Consider the following 15,574-nt stretch of genomic DNA (forward strand, 5'->3'; position numbering starts at 1 on the left):
TTCTGGGATTTTTGGTTCTGGCTTCACCCAGGACACGGACCCCTCTTAGAATCTCTAATCTCTGCATCTAAGGAGAAAAGAGCTTAGCCCAAGGCCTAGTGGAGAATCACAAATGAGGTAGAGGCTTTGTCATGAGGAAGAGAAAATGGCCAATGAGCTCAACCACAGCCCGTCCAGCAGACCTCTCCACTATCCAGGCACCCAGAGAGCACTTTCCAGGGAGGCCCCCACTGAGTCTCTCCAATAAACCTGTGAGCTTGATCCTAGGCTGACCCCATGTTAAAGACACAAGCACTCAGAGACACGAAGTGACCTGAAGACCCACAGCAGCAGGTGGCCGAGTGACCACTGTGCTGTGGAGGGGCAGAGTGCTCACCTGGGAAACAGATGGTCTCACACCTGTTGGGTGGTACAAATGTTCTGAAATAACACAGAATGATGAGGGCAAAAGTGGAGTTTCTGCTCAGGAAGCGGGCAGCTGGTGTTCCACCAGTTTGTCTAGTCCGTGTGCCTGGGGTCTGCACCATACAGGTATTTTTTGGGGGAACCACAAGTGGGTGGTGCTGGGGCCACTTGGCTGGGTGGCAGCTGGGGCCCAGGCCTGGGCTGACTGGCCTCCGTGTTCTGCTCAGGACCCCCCATTGGGAGGCCAGCCCTTGGCATCTGACCACCAGCTCTGAGTCCTGTGGGGGCAGAGTCCTGGCTTCCAGGAAGGGCAGGTGGAGAAGGTGAGAGCCCTTCTCGCTGGGAGTGTTAGGGGTCCTGAGGCCAAACTCACCTTCCATGATTCTCCAGCTCAGCACTGCCCGCCTGACCTCCCACCACCAGAGAGTTCTGGGTAATCAGCAGAGCAGTTAGGGGTTCCCTTGGGGTCCACCACTTTAGTTTCCGGGTTGTGAGCACATTTGTACTTACGAAGGTTTCTCTTTGTGTTTCCAGGGTCAGTCTCTGTACAAAACTGACACGTTCACAGAAAAGCAGCTGGGCCCTCCTGTGCTTGGCGTCAGCAGGGCCACAGGCAGGGCTGGCAGGTGGAGTCGGAGCGTCTGGAGATGCAGACAGGGAAGTGCTGGACGTGGGAGGACCCTGGGCTGCCAGCTGGAAGAACTTCACGTCATTCCACACCACACCTTTGATAAGGACCCGCAGCATGTTCTGCTGGTGCTGGCCCTGCAGACCAGGCGGCCTATGCCCTCCAGGCACTGGCTTTTGGAATCCACAACCTTGTCCTTGGTTTTCTTGGGCAAAAACAGCACCTTCTTCTAATTCTCTTTGGTGAGCAATGTCATGGATGGTGGGTATTGCTGTGGCCTCTCCACTGCTCTGCAGCATGCTGACCTGGAGAGAGTGGGAGGTGCACTTGAGGGTGTTGTTGGTGGTAGGCAGGTCTTTCTTCTTCGAGTCTCCCTGTCGGTGGTCTGGGCTGCCATCCAGTAATCCACCGGCCACTACATCAGCTTGGCGACATTTCCCTGGCTAGTGGAGTTCAAGCTCCACTCACTAACGGGGAGCAGAGTGGGGTGAGGACACCTCATTGGCGACTGGAAAGGTATGGACAGAGGGATGGACAAAAGCACGCTGCAGCCCAAGGGGGCCCATTATCTGAGTCTCTTGACGTGTCTGAGGACTGTTGCACTATCCCAACTTTCACCCACTCCCCTGAAGGGAATGAACCATAAGGACTCCTCCTGGGGGCTCGTCTGCTTGTCCGAGAGCAGGGCTTCCTCGATGGGCAGCTGGAAGGCACAGCTGGCCCTGTGATGTACTGTGTGATTCTCGTCACGATGTCCAGCGTGTCCTGCATGGCTCTCTGGGCCTCCAGCTTGTGGAACAGGTCCCGCCAGGCGAGGTCCTGGAAGAAGCTGTTGTAGAGGTAATGCACGGAGCCCAGGTGCCTGGCCACGGGGTGGGAACCCAGTGGGATGATCAGGAAGCACATGTATCCCAGCCAGCCGAGCATCTTGTAGGACAGCAGCTCCAGGAAGATGCGCAGCACAGCGCTGAAGTAGTTGTGCCCCTGCCACCAGGATCTTCGCTGGCTTTGGGGGTTGGAAATTATCGTGACAGTATCTCTGTATCCACCAGATGATGGAGCTGAAGGCCGCCAGAACATCAGCTGGGGAGCAGGTGCACAGCAAGGCAGCGTGTGCCCCTGCAGGGTGTCCGAGGGGAATTGCTCCTGCCAGTTGGAGGTGAGGAGGAGGATGTTCTCCGGCAGCAGGTCATCAGAGATGAGGATGTGGTTCAGCTGGTTGTACGTGGTCTTCCTGGGGATCTGCAGCTGGCTCCCTGGGTCTGGCAGCGCTAGGCTATTGGCCACTTGTTCTGTGGCTGTGCTGTCTGCCGCTCCTTCAGGTACCTGCCCCAGCCATGGTGGTCAGGATGCTTCCCCTTGGCCTTGGTGGAGGGGATGATGAGAGCTTTGTGTTGATGATACGCCCACTGGGCAGCAGCTTCTTGGTGAGCATGTCCAGGGCTGAGGGCTCTGCCTCCGGGCTGTCCTTGGGCTGTGCTGGCTGCTGCCCTGGGTGGGCAGGCTCTGAGGTGGTAAGTGGGAGACACTGTCACTTGGCTATTGCTGCCCGGGCTTGGTCTTCTCGGGCACTGCAGCCAGACTAGGAGGCTCCTTTGTTTTGTTAACCTTCACCGAAAGTTATTTTCCACTGACTTTTTAGAGAGAGTTGAAGGGAGAGGGAGATATAGAGAGGGAGAGAAGCATCAACGTGAGAGAGACACATGGATTGGTTGCCTCCTGCACATGCCATGACCAGGGCTGGGGATCAGGCCTATAATTGAGACAGGTGTGCCCTTGACCAGAATGGAACCCTGGACCTTTTAGTCCATGGGCCAACACACTAGCCCCCGGTTAAACCTACTAGGGCTCAGAAGATCCTCCTGGCTCTGGGCACCATGGATGCTCCCCATGTCCTTTTTCGAACATAAATGTGACAGGCCTTCGCAGTATGGCCTGAGCTTGACTTTGATGGTGCTGAGAAGGCTGTCATCCTCCTCCCTATCTAGGCTACTGTCGCTGGTTCTCCAGCATGCCAGACAGAAGGTGCAGGTCCTCCTCCACTCGGGGACATGATTTGCAGGGTCCTGATCTGAGTGTAGGACCTCCTCTGATACTTAGGCTCTGCTCAGCCAAGCCATGACTTTCTGATTTAAGTTTGGATGCCTAGTCATGGACATGGTTGTGACTTTCAATAGTCGCTGCTTATTGGGCTTCCCCATGTCAAAGTCATCCTGGTCTGGGTCCTACCCATGGGCGGCATCTTCACTGGCCTCCTGTTCTGAGAAGCTCTCATACTCCTCCTTAGAGTAGTGATTTGTGGACTTGGCCTTGGGCCGGCCTGCATGGCACTGTCCTCATGCTAGTCATGGCAAAGGTACAGACCCAGGAGACCTTGGGGTTGGGGCTGCTGTGGGCCACCGTGTTCCAAGCACTGTCGCTGGGCTGATTGATGCCTGGGGCTCATGTGTTCTCTCACACTTTGGCCAGATTTGCAGGCTACTGTTGGCTCCGGGCCCTGTGGATGCTCCCCATCTTTGTCTGTGAGCTGGAGTGTGCCAAGCCTTCAAAGAACAGCCTGAGCTTCGGCTTGGGGGTGCTGAGGGTGCTGTTATCATCCTCCATGTTTGGGTCACTGTTGCTGGAGTTTTCTATAGGGTCATATAGAAGGTCTAGATCCTCCTCCAACTTGGGGACATGCGCAAGTCCACAACCTCTTCTGACACTTTGAACTTGCCCAGCCATGCCACGACTTTCTCCTTGATATTTTGTGACGTGGTAATGGACGTCTTTCCTAGTACCCATGGCCTCTGCTTGTTGGGCATCCCCATGTCAGTGCCCTTCTCAGCCTGGTCTAGCCCATTGGTGGCATTGTAACTGGCCTGTTGTTCAGAGGAGAAGTTCTGATATACCCCATTGGAGTAGTTAACCCTTGACTTGGCCTTGCATCTGCCCTGTATGGCACTGTCCTCCTGGAGGATGGGCTGGCTGGACAGGAAGCAGATCCAGATCTTGGCCACTTTGGCAGAAGCCTCGTTGATGCTGCTGCAGAGGCACAGCCCGTGGCCACCCTTCAGGGGTTGCTGCCTGACCTCGGCCTTGTGGATGGCGCCCGCAGGGAGTGTCTTGTAGCTCCAGATGATCTGGTTCTTAAAGCGATTGCTCCAGTGCACAGGACCTGTAGCTTGTTGCCTTCTCTCTTGAGGAAGTTGGGGTCTTGCAGTGAAGTCAGCCCCAAGTCTGTCTCCAGTTGTCCACTGGGGAACAGCACACTCCCATAGGATGTGCTTGTAGCCATGCATCTTCATGGTGATCACCATTGATATGAGGTTGGAGCCCTGCATCTTCATGGCAATCACCATGGAGATGAGGTCCTTCTCCAGCTCTTTGAAGACTACCATCTTCACTAAGGTCAGATTTCACAACCTTGGCACGAATCTGAGGTTGGGGCGCTCAAACTCCCAGGTAACAAACAGGTTCATGGGCATTGGTGTGTTGACCCTGGGCATGGGGGTGGGGGTGCAGAGGTTTGTGGAGACCAGTACTGTGGGCATCAAAGAAGCTGCAGCTGCTTGCCCCATACAAGTCCTTTCTGTATTCTGGGATGATGGTTTATCTTCCCTTGTTGGGACAGAGGAGAGACATTCTGTCAGGGGCAGCTGATGACCTGCCAGGTGGTTTGGGGGCTGTAGTTCAGACTGAACCCCTAAGTACTCAGTGATTGTTGTCAGGAGGTAGGACACGAGTGATCCAAGGACAACGTGTGCAAAAAGGGACCCCATGCTCTCTGACTAGCTCAGGGAAGGCCTGTGTGGTGTTCTTGCAAACTCAGAGACCTAAAGTTATTACAAAGGATGTTCTGAAATGAAAACTTGTAGCTAAATGCAGTTTATGGTGGGTAGTCATGTCCTAGGCTGGCATCTTCCCTGACTAAGGTCAATCTCTATCTTAACTGAGCCTGTCTATTGTCTTTTGGCAACTACAATAATATGTCTATGGAAGGTCAAAGGAATTTCCTTTTTTCCGGACCCCTCAAAGCATAGGCAATGCTCTGTGGAGACCACAAATGCCCTCATTGTACCCGAGTTAATTGTTGACTTGTAACTCTCCTATATCCACCTGTGTAAAAGAAGTATGCCTGTGTCATTTTAATGTTTATCCAGTCACATAGGATTCCCCACTTTGATTTCTCTGGGACCCTAATGTATCACGACTGTATTTCATGTTACCAACACACATCTCCTGCTTTGATGTAATGTAGAACATAAGGTGCACAACCGCCATTCTCCAGAGCATTATCTCAATCCACTGAGATTTTCTTCCCACCAATTGTTGACAGCTGGACTTAAATAAACTCACAAAAATTCTTCACAAGTTTGAGTGTTTCTTACTTTGACATTTACTTGGCATAGTGGGGCAGGATTCCAAAGAACCCGCTCCACCCCCCTCCCGGACCAAACTGTGGACCCAGTGCTAGGATTGAACAAAAAAACCATTGAACCCACTGGATCCCCACCCATCAGGTGAACCTGGGTGAATTGTGTCTTAGACCAAGGACTTTACCTTGCTGGTGGTAGAGGGTTTGATTTATTTGAGCTGTATTTTAAATACTCCAGGTGTAACTAAGATTAAGGGTTGAGGGAATTTAGGCTAAGATAAGACAGGAGGAACAATGGATGCCTGGTTTTATATTGTGGCTTTCCAATTGGAATTGCTTTCTGAGAATCTGAGAAAAATTAACCTTTGCTGTATAAATTAAAGTTGAACTTGATCAGCTCCAAAAATACAGGGGCATGTCCTCTCTCCAGCCTGAATATCTGGTATTCTTAGGTGACTAAGAATCTCTGTTGAGGTGTCAGGTCTTTCCTCATGATGTGCAGGGGCCCCAAAGTCAAAATTTCAACTCAAGTGTAATTAAAGTGACTGGTTCTGGTGGGGGAGCACCCATAAATTTTGGTCAACTAGTTCCCTGAACTCTCTGGTTGTTTTAGACAGCAGGGAGATAAACCGAGGCACATAAGAGGATTGAATGTTAAGGGGTGAGAGCCTCATGAAGCTCAACCATAAGCAATAATTGTTGACCAAGTACATTATATTACAATCCTAGAAAATTTGCTCAGATTCTACAGATATCAGAAAAAACAAACAAACAAAACAACAACAATAACAACAACAACAACACACACACACACACACACACGCAGAAATACAAAAGAACAAGATCAAAACACACCTAAAATTAACATGGGATTGTGCCTCCAAAGCCAGGACATGCCAGATCCCAGCCCTCATTAATGCTCCTGACAGGAAGCTTTTACTTGCAAGTGCTTTACAGAAATGGGAAGATTTAACTAGAAAATATCCTCCTAAAAATGGCCAAAATGCAGTTTTATTTCTGTGCCTAAATTAATTTTTGGCATGCAATAAAAATTAGAAAAATGCCAGGTCTAACATTAAACTGAATGAATTAATGGAAGCATATCTTGATTTGGAAATGAGTAGATTCTAAGGAGAAGCACATATAAATTCTTTTTTTAAAAAAAAATTAAGGAATTAGAAACTGTCTCTGAACTCCTCCGAAGCTAATGAATGCCAACACCCCAACTTCCCCCTTTTCTAGCTCCCACACTATATCCTTCACCCTTTCCCTCCATTCTTCCTTCCCCTTCAGTCCCCTCCACTACCACTCCCTACTGACTTAAGGAATAATGAGAATAGGAATTCCAACAGCTCCCTTTGGAGAAAAGCTTGTCTCAGCAAGAGAGGAACCAGCAATTGTTACTGATTTTCTCAATGACCCTGATGGGTTCACAAAGCATTTATCTGTTAGAACATGTAATCCTGGCTATTCTAACCGATTCCAATTAATATAGCTAATGGTTTCTGCCAGCAAATGCAACACAATTTCTAAATAAGGTTTGCAAGAAAATTCCTGTAGAGAAGTCTCTCCACTGTTAGAATCATAGGAAACTGAAATAAGATGTAGTAAAAGGGGGGAAAAACCCACAAAACAACCATAGGGTTGACCCAAGGGTGTTTCCCCTTCTCACTGATAGTTTGGGAGAAGTTGAAATAATCATAGAAAGGGAAGCCACTGAGACCCCTGTAGATACTGGGGCTACTTTATTTGTTCCTAACCACATCCAACTAAGAGGAATTTTCATTTTATTTTATTTTATTTGTATTGTTTAAAGTATTACGTATATTTCTGTTTCCCCCCCCCATGGACCCCTCCCCAGCCACTCCCACCCCCTAGCACATGTTCCCACCCACCTCATTGTCCCTGTTCATTGGTCAGAGTAAAGCTTCTGTGCAAATGGCAGGAATATTTACCCAATGTCTGTTTTTAATCAAAACCTGTTTCCAACTAGGGAATGTTATAGCAATATTAGCAAATATATATCTTTGCTAATAAAATCTGCCCCAATTCAACTGATAGGGAGAAGCGTTTGTTTGTTTGTTAATTTGTTTTATGAAATCAGTGATACCCACACATGCTTTATCCAGAAGCATGTTTAGAAATAAATGAACAAGATACCGAACCCAACAGAGCCTCAGATGAACCCAGCGGTGTGAGCTCCAAGTTGGGGTCCTGGCTGCACCCAGGTTTCCTCAGGGGCTCTGGAAATGGATCTGCTGGTGGAATCATGCACAGACATGGAGAGGAATGGTGGAAATGGTGAGCATTCAGCAGGCAAGATGGGCATTTGGCCAACAATTGTCGGAAAGGAGCCCAGAGTTGGAACCACATTAATGCACCTCTGTCCAGTACCTACCCAGGGTGGAGGGAGCTAGGCCCCTTTGTTCTGACCTCAGGCTTATGCAGTTCGGAACCCAACCCTCAATGGAAAATGGGGAAACTGATGTCCATAGAGTGGTAGATGTTACCCAATGTCCATGACCTTCAGAGCCCAGAGTTCAGGAATGTTCAGACCCTCCAGGCCAAGGCTGCAATCTCTCCAACAGAGTTGGTCTGGACATTAGAAATCTTGACATACTGGGAAGTTCCTTCCAGTTCCTCTGTATTTGGGGGCTGGGGTAGGAGGGAAGGGGGATGCTTTGTTCTGGGATCCACAAAGAGCACTAGCTGTTTTGTTTGTTTGCTTGTTTGTTTTTTACTAAGAGGAATTTTTATCTTTTTATTGTTTAAAGTATTACATATGTTTCCATTTTCTCACATGGACCCCTGCTCAGCCACTCCCACCCCCTAGCACATGCTCCCATACCCCCAGTGTCTGTGTCCATTGGTTATGCCTATATGCATGCATACAAATCCTTTGGTTGACCTCTTACTCTCCCCACCACTCTCCCCTGCCTTCCCATTGAGATGTGAAGATTGGTTCAATGCTTCTCTGTCTCTGGATCTATTTTTGTTTATCAGTTTATGTTGTTCATTATATTCCACAAATGAGTGTGATCATGTGATATTTATCTTTCTCTGACTGCCTTATTTCGCTTAGCATAATGCTCGCCATGTCCATACAAGCTGTTGTGAATGGTAAGAGTTCTTTCTTTTTTCACAGCAGCACAGTATTCCATTTTACAGATGTAACACAGTTTTTTAATCTACTCATCTGCTGATGGGCACTTAGGCTGTTTCCAAATCTTAGATATTGTGCTGTATGTACATAGGGGTGCATATATCATTTCTGATTGGTTTTTCTGATTTCTTGGGATATATTCCTAGAAGTGGAATTACTGAGTCAAATGGCAGTTCCATTTTTAATTTTTTGAACAAACTCCATACTGTTTTCCACATTGGCTGCACCTGTCTGTGTTCCCACCAGCAGTGCACAAGGGTTCCTTTTCCTCCACATCCTCACCAGCATTTGTCCTTTCTTGATTTGTTGATGATAGCCACTCTGACAGGTGTGATGGTATCTCATTGTGTTTTTTTAAAATATATTTTTATTGATTTCAGAGAGGAATAGAAACATCAATGATGAGAGGGTCATTGATTGGTTGCCTCCTGCACATGCTCTATTGGGGATCGATCCCCCAACCTGGGCATGTGCCCTTGACTGGAATCAAACCCTGGACTTTTCAGTCCACAGGCCAGCACTCTACTCACTGAACCAAACTGGCTAGGGCCCTCATTGTTGTTTTAATTTGCATCTCTTCGATGATTAGTGGCTTTGAGCATGTTTTTATAAGGCCAAGAGACGTATGAAAACAGAATTTTTTTTTCTTGTGACTAATAAAAAGAATTTTATTAAACTCACTGAAGTCACATGTCCACATGAAACCATCATCATTGTGGCCAGGCCAGTGAGATGTGCTGATACCTCCACTCTGGGGCCCTGAACCACACACCCCAGAACCACCTGGATGTGGAAATTGGCAGCTGTTAGAAAGGAGGAAATGGAAGTCATGTCCACCACAGGCCATTGTCAAATAAAACATTGACTTCTGGTTTCCACTCTGACATATAAGAGCTTGGAAGTCCTTACTCCCATCCTTATAAGAAAAAAAAAAAAAAAAAGATGAACAATCCTAAAAACAGGAACTCTTTATCAATTTATCTGAAATTAACTATGACTATGAAATACAATACAAGCTAGCCTATCTTCCTGATAAGACAGAAAACATCTTTTCCACTCAAAGTGAGAGACAAAATAAAGAAGCATGATAAGAGAAGACAGATTTGACCACATCAAAATGTAATGAACATATTTGGCAAAACACACATCAAATTGAGACAAATGGCAAGCTAGAGAAACCATTTGCAAGTTACAAAGCTGATATTCATGACAATTCAGATTTGCTAACAATCCAATGGAAAAGAGGGCAAAAGGTCTCAAACTGAAATTCCAAAACAAGGAATAGGCCGAAAGTATGAGGAAGATATCCAACTTCAGTTTAAACCAGAATGAACAATTCAGATGAAAATATTGCTCTTTCTCACCCTGGACAGGGTACCTCATCAGTTGGTTGGGGAGTCATCCCATACACCAAAGGGTTGCAGGTTTGATTCCCAGTCAGGACACATACCTAGGTTGTGGGTTCTGAAAATGTTCTGGAACTAGACTGTGTTTGTGATGTTATAGAACAGTTGCAAAAATTGTGAATGTACTTGATGTTGGAATTTTTACTTGGAAGGATCATAGAACGAAAATTTATAAAATTTAAATTTATTTTAATATAATATTTAAAATTCATTTTATTTTACTCAATAGTATAAGGAAAATACACTAATATTCTAAGTGTGTGTAAGATAAACACAAAAATGTTTTAAATTGCTATTATTGGGGAGGGAAAGTCCTCTCTGCCATGGCAGCTGACACACACTGAGGCCCAGGACCTGGGACCACAGACCTTGCAGGAGCTGAGGCGAGTGGCTCACAAGCTGCAGGTGGGTCCACATCTGGAAGTTCAGGGACAGCTGTGCCTGGAGCCTGCTCTGGCTCTGGAGAGGGCAGCAGAGTTGGCGTTTCCTCTTTAGGTGTTTCTTGATCTTGCTCTGGAGCTGCTTCTGTAGATCCAGGAAGAGAACATGTTACACAGTGACTGCCTTTTGTGCCTTCCAAAGAAGGGAACCTCCCATTTCCATCACTAAGTCCCAGTTCAAACCACACTCCAGGAAGTCCTCCTGAATGCAGACGAGGGGCACTGACCTGAGCGGCTCTGTGCTCCTGCCTAACCCCAGCCTCTGGGAGCTCTTCTCTGTGTGGTCCAGCCACATGGCCTCTCCCTCAACCACACCACGCTCTCTGACTCCTCCTGTGTCTCCACCTCTGTGGGCTCAGGTGTTCCAGCTGTGAGGGAGATACTGGGCCTGGTTTGGCATGTTTGGGACTGGAAAGGTGAGCTCTATGTGCACAGAGCAAAAGCATGATCAGGCTTGGAAATTCTGGTGGCCAATATAAATCTGGAGGGTACTGGTCCAGCCAGATGCCCAGGGTGCAGGAGATGGCCCTGGGGAGAGAGAGAGATGGACAGCAGGATCTGAGGCCTGACCTTTCCTTCCACACGACCCTCCCAGAGCACCACTCAGAGAGCCGGGGGTCCTGTGCCTGCTGCTCCTGCCCATCCAGAAGCCAGACCTACTCCTTGCCCACCTTCAACCTGGCAGTCCTGGCAGAGATGTGCTTGGTCACCCAGGAGGGGCTGACAGAAAGCCCTCCTAACTGACAGCTCTGGATCAATGAGGGAAACACCTGCCCCCTTCTTCAGAGGAACCTGACATGCTCTCTCAGTGTCCCTGTCCCTCCCACTACCCTCCTCCCCAAATGTCAACTCCATGAGGACAGGGAGGGCTGGTGTCTATTCTGTCATGTCTTTCACTCATTGGCACACAGTAGGTGCTCCAGGAATAGCTGACCAATGAACGAGCAAAGAAAATCTGTCTACACCTCTGGCAACCAAGAGACCTCCTAACACCTCAGCTTTTGGCTCCTGCACTTATATGCTGCCTAATTCACTAGCTGCCTGTGGGGTTCTCCTCGTCCCATTGACATTTACCTCCCATGGGTAAAGAGCAACAGCCACGCTGCCACTGAGGAGGTTCTACCAGATTAGTAAGCAAGGTCCCAGGATAGGGGTGCAGGCAGGGCTGGGATTAGGAGCGGAAAGGTATGAATTTTCTGAGGGGCTCACTCTGTCCACTGACCTCCCCACTCGCCCACACCACCCATATCCACATGCACAGCTCTCTGACTCGTGTCCTTTTTTCTAGAAGAAGCCCTCAGACATCTGCCCTCTTGCAGAAATACCACCATGTGTGGGATGCAGGGTTCTGACAGCACATTGAATTCACACTCTCCATACTCCCCTCCTGGCTCTGATCCAACACCAAATCACGTTTTCTGCTGTAACAGAGGTCCGCCGTCCTCTTCACTATACGGGAAGATTCGCCATAGGAAGAGGAGGCCAGGAGGACGTCACGTCAGCTGTCCTGTGGACACTACGAGCCTGTGAAGCCTAGTGTGCCTCAATCGCTCCCAACTACAAGGAAGCTCTGCAGTGCAGGCTTGGGGCGTGCTCTGAGCACTGGATTATGGTCAGGGCCTAGAGAAGTATCTGCACCTGGCAGGACGTCAGATATATTTGCTGAATGAATGAGCCTAAACCAGCCCCATCTCAGATAGCTAGGAGAGCCTGGGCCCCACTGCTCACCCCGGGGTTTCTGCTCTGGCTTAACCCAGGGCAGGGACCCATAATGGAAGTTCCAATCTCTTTATCTAATGAGAAAAGTGCTTAGCCCTGGGCCCTGAGTAGAATCACAAATTTGGCAGACTTTGTCAATATGAAGAGAAAATGACCAATTGGCTCAAACACAGCCCCTCCAGCAGACCTCTCCACTGTCCAGGCACCCAGAGGCACCCCACTGAGATCCTACACTAACCTTATTGGACCTCATTTCTCCGCATGTTCCAAGGAACAAACACTCAGAGGCATGCAGTGACCTGAAGTTTCACAGCAAACAGACGGCCAATGACCACTGTGCTGTGCAGGGGAAGGGGCTCACCTGGTACATGGCTGGTCCCTCACCTGTTATAGCAAATGCTGTATAACAACACGGAAGGGTGGGGACAAATGTGGGGTCCCTGCCCAGGAAGTTGGGCACCTGGTATTTGCCCCATTTGTCCAATCAGTGAGCCCAGGTGGTCAGTACCACACTGGTCTTTTGCTTTTTCTCTTCTGTTTTGCCTCGTGAGGATGGACTTTATTGGACACCACAAGTGGGTGGTGCTGGGGCCACTGGGCTGGTTGGCAGCGGGGCCCAGAGGTGGCTGACCGGCCTCCGTGTTCTGACAGGTGCCCCCATGGGAGGCCCGCGCTGAGTCGGGCACACAGTGAGGCTGACTCCCCGGGAAACAGAGTCCTGGCTTCCAGAAGGGGCAGGTCTTGACGGTGAGAACCTTTCTCAATGGCGGTTTCTGCGTCCTGGGGGCCATCAACTCAATGATTGTCCAGCTCAACACTGTCTGCCTGACCCCCCACTCACCAGAGCATTCTGGGTAATAAGCAGAGCAGCTGGGGCTCCCTGTGGGCTCCACCACGTTAGTTTCCAGGTTGTGAGCTCATTCACACTGAATAGGGTTCCACTTTGTGTTTCCTGGGTCTGTCTCGGTGCTAAACTGAACTGTGAACAGAAAAGCAGCTGGTCCTTCCCGGGCTTGGCTAGAGCAGGGGGATGGGTAGGGGACAGGCAGGCTCGAAGGTGGGATTGGAGTGTCTGAAGATGCGGGTGGGGAAGTGCTTGACGTGGGAGCTTCACGTTGTTCCACTCCACACCGTCGACGAGGACCCGCAGTGTGTTCTGCGGCTGCTTGGCCCTGCAGATCAGGCGGCTGATGCCCTCGAGGCACTGGCTCTGGTACGCCACGTCCTTATCCTTGGTTTTCTTGGGCAAACACATCACCTTGTTGTTCTCCTTGTCCACAGTCATAAACCTGGAGGGCGTGGCTCCAGCCTCACCCCTGCTGGGCAGCCTGCTGACCTGCAGAGACTAGAAGGTACACTTAAGGGTGTTGCTGGCAGTAGCCTGGTCTTTGTTCTCAGTGTCTCTCTTCCTGTCTGTGGGCTGTGCTGCCATCCAGTAATCCACCTGTGGCCCCATCATCTCAGCGACAGCACCTGGCTCAAGGAGGACTCGGGAGGAGGGAAGATGTGTGAGGCCTCCTTGTTTGCCGCAGACCTGTGTGGCGGGGTGGACGACAACACGCTAGAGCCCAAGTGGGCCGCATAATCTCAGTGTCCTGAGGCGACCCAGAATGGTCCCACAATTCCAGTTCCACCACCCCCACGAAGGGAATGATGGTCAAGGACTCCTCATTGGGGCTCTTTTGTTTGTAGGTGAGTGTGGCCTCCACGAAGGGCAGTTGGTGGGCACAATTGTCCCCTGCCACATACTGTGTGATTCTCAACACCATGCCCAACGTGTCCTGCACAGCCCTCTGGGACTCCTTGTAGAACAGGTCCTGCCTGGCCAGGTCCTGGAAGAAGCTCTTGTAGCGGTAATGCACGGAGCCCAGGTACCTGGCCACAGGGTGGGAACCCAGCAGATGACCAGGAAGTACATGTAGCCCAGCCAGGGACAGGGGGGCACGGTTGTAGGACAGCAGTTCTAGGAAAAGCCAGAGCACAGAGCTGAAGTACTGCTGTGCCCCTTCCACCGGGATCTTCACAGGGTTCAGGGGCTGGGAATTGAGGTGACAGTGTCTTTGAATTCACGAGATGATGGTGCTGAAGGCCACCTGGACTTCAGACTTGGAGCAGGTGCACACCTCGGGCAGCATGTGTTGCTGCAGGACTCAGACGGGAACTGCCCCTGTCAGTCAGAGGTGTTGAGGAGGAGGATGTTCTGGGGCAGCTGGTGTCAGAGATGAGGATGTGGTTCAGCTGGTCGTATACCGTCTCCCTGGGGATCTGCAGCTGACTCAGCGAGTCGGGGCAGTGCTTGTTGTCCAGGCTGTGGGCCCACTTGTTCTGGCTGTGCCACCAGCTGCTCCTTCAGGGATGTGCCCCAGCCCCAGCAGCCCTCCTGCTCTCTGGGATCTGGTGGAGGGGATGAGGAGAGACTCGGTCTTGGTGATGCGCCCACTGGTTGCTTGGGGCTCGTCTTCTTAGGCACGTGGGTTGGACTTTGAGGCTCCTCTGGCGCTGGCACTGTGGATGCTCTAGCTCTCCATTTGAGAGCTGGGCTGGGACAGGTCTTCCAAGTATGGCCTGAGCCAGGGCTTCGGGGTCCTGAGGACACTCTCATGGGCCCCTATCACTGGGCTTCCCTAGTGAGTCATACAGCAGATCCAGGTCCTCTACCTCAGGGACCTGCTCCGAAGACTCCTGCTCTGACTCCAGGACCTCCTTCCACATTGGGACCCTGCGCAGCCACCCCCCAACTTTCTTGTTGGCATCTTGTTGCCTGGTCATGAATGGTGATCTTACTTCTCCTTGGTGCTGCTTTTTGGACTCCTCAAAGTCAAAGTCCTCCTCCTCTTGGTCCTGCCCGTGCACGGAATCATGGCTGGCCTGCTGTTCCGAGAAGATTTCATACTCCATCTCTGAGTAATGAACCCTGGACTTGGCCTTGAGGCCGGCCTGCCAGGTGCTGTCCTCGGGGTCGATGGGTTGGCTGGACAGGGAGGAGATGCTGAACTCAGCCACCTGGGCAGATGCCTCCATGAAGGTGCTATGGAGGTTCAGCATCTGGCCACCCTCGAGGGGTCGCTGCATCACCTCAGCCATGTCGATGGTGCCCTCGGCGAGCGCCCGGTAACCCAGGATGGTCTGGTTTTTAAGAGGCTGCTTCTGCTGCAGCATGATCTGTAAGTTGTTGCCTTCTCTCTTGAGGGAGTGAGGGTACTGGAGGGAGAAGGTCAGTGCCAGGTTGGTCTTCACGTGACCACTAGGGGGCAGCAGAATCTCGTCTGACCTCAAGATGTTTTTGGAGCCCTGCATTTTAACAGTGATCACCACAGCTCTGAGCTCCTTCTCCAGCTCCTTGTAGATCAGCAGCTTGGCTAAGGTGAGGCTACACAGCCTTGGCACGCAGGCGGGGCTGGAGCAGTCCACCTCCCAGGTGGAAAACAAGTTCATGGGCACCTGTGTGTTGAGTGC

The 15,574-nt window shown here is 50.3% G+C and overlaps 1 pseudogene across 1 annotated transcript; it reads right to left on the reverse strand.

The window, feature by feature from the left end:
- Window positions 1-1,003: 1,003 nt before the first annotated feature.
- Window positions 1,004-15,574, reverse strand: LOC307115738 (phosphofurin acidic cluster sorting protein 2-like; annotated as a pseudogene). The gene is made up of 8 exons: window positions 14,734-15,574; window positions 14,439-14,512; window positions 13,739-14,154; window positions 13,233-13,407; window positions 10,328-10,484; window positions 3,814-4,418; window positions 3,516-3,700; window positions 1,004-2,627 (listed from the first exon to the last, which is right to left on the reverse strand). The product of its transcript is annotated as a phosphofurin acidic cluster sorting protein 2-like (transcript).

The sequence above is a fragment of the Cnephaeus nilssonii genome (assembly GCF_951640355.1).
Source record: "Cnephaeus nilssonii genome assembly, chromosome: 19".
NCBI classification, from domain to species: domain Eukaryota; kingdom Metazoa; phylum Chordata; class Mammalia; order Chiroptera; family Vespertilionidae; genus Cnephaeus; species Cnephaeus nilssonii.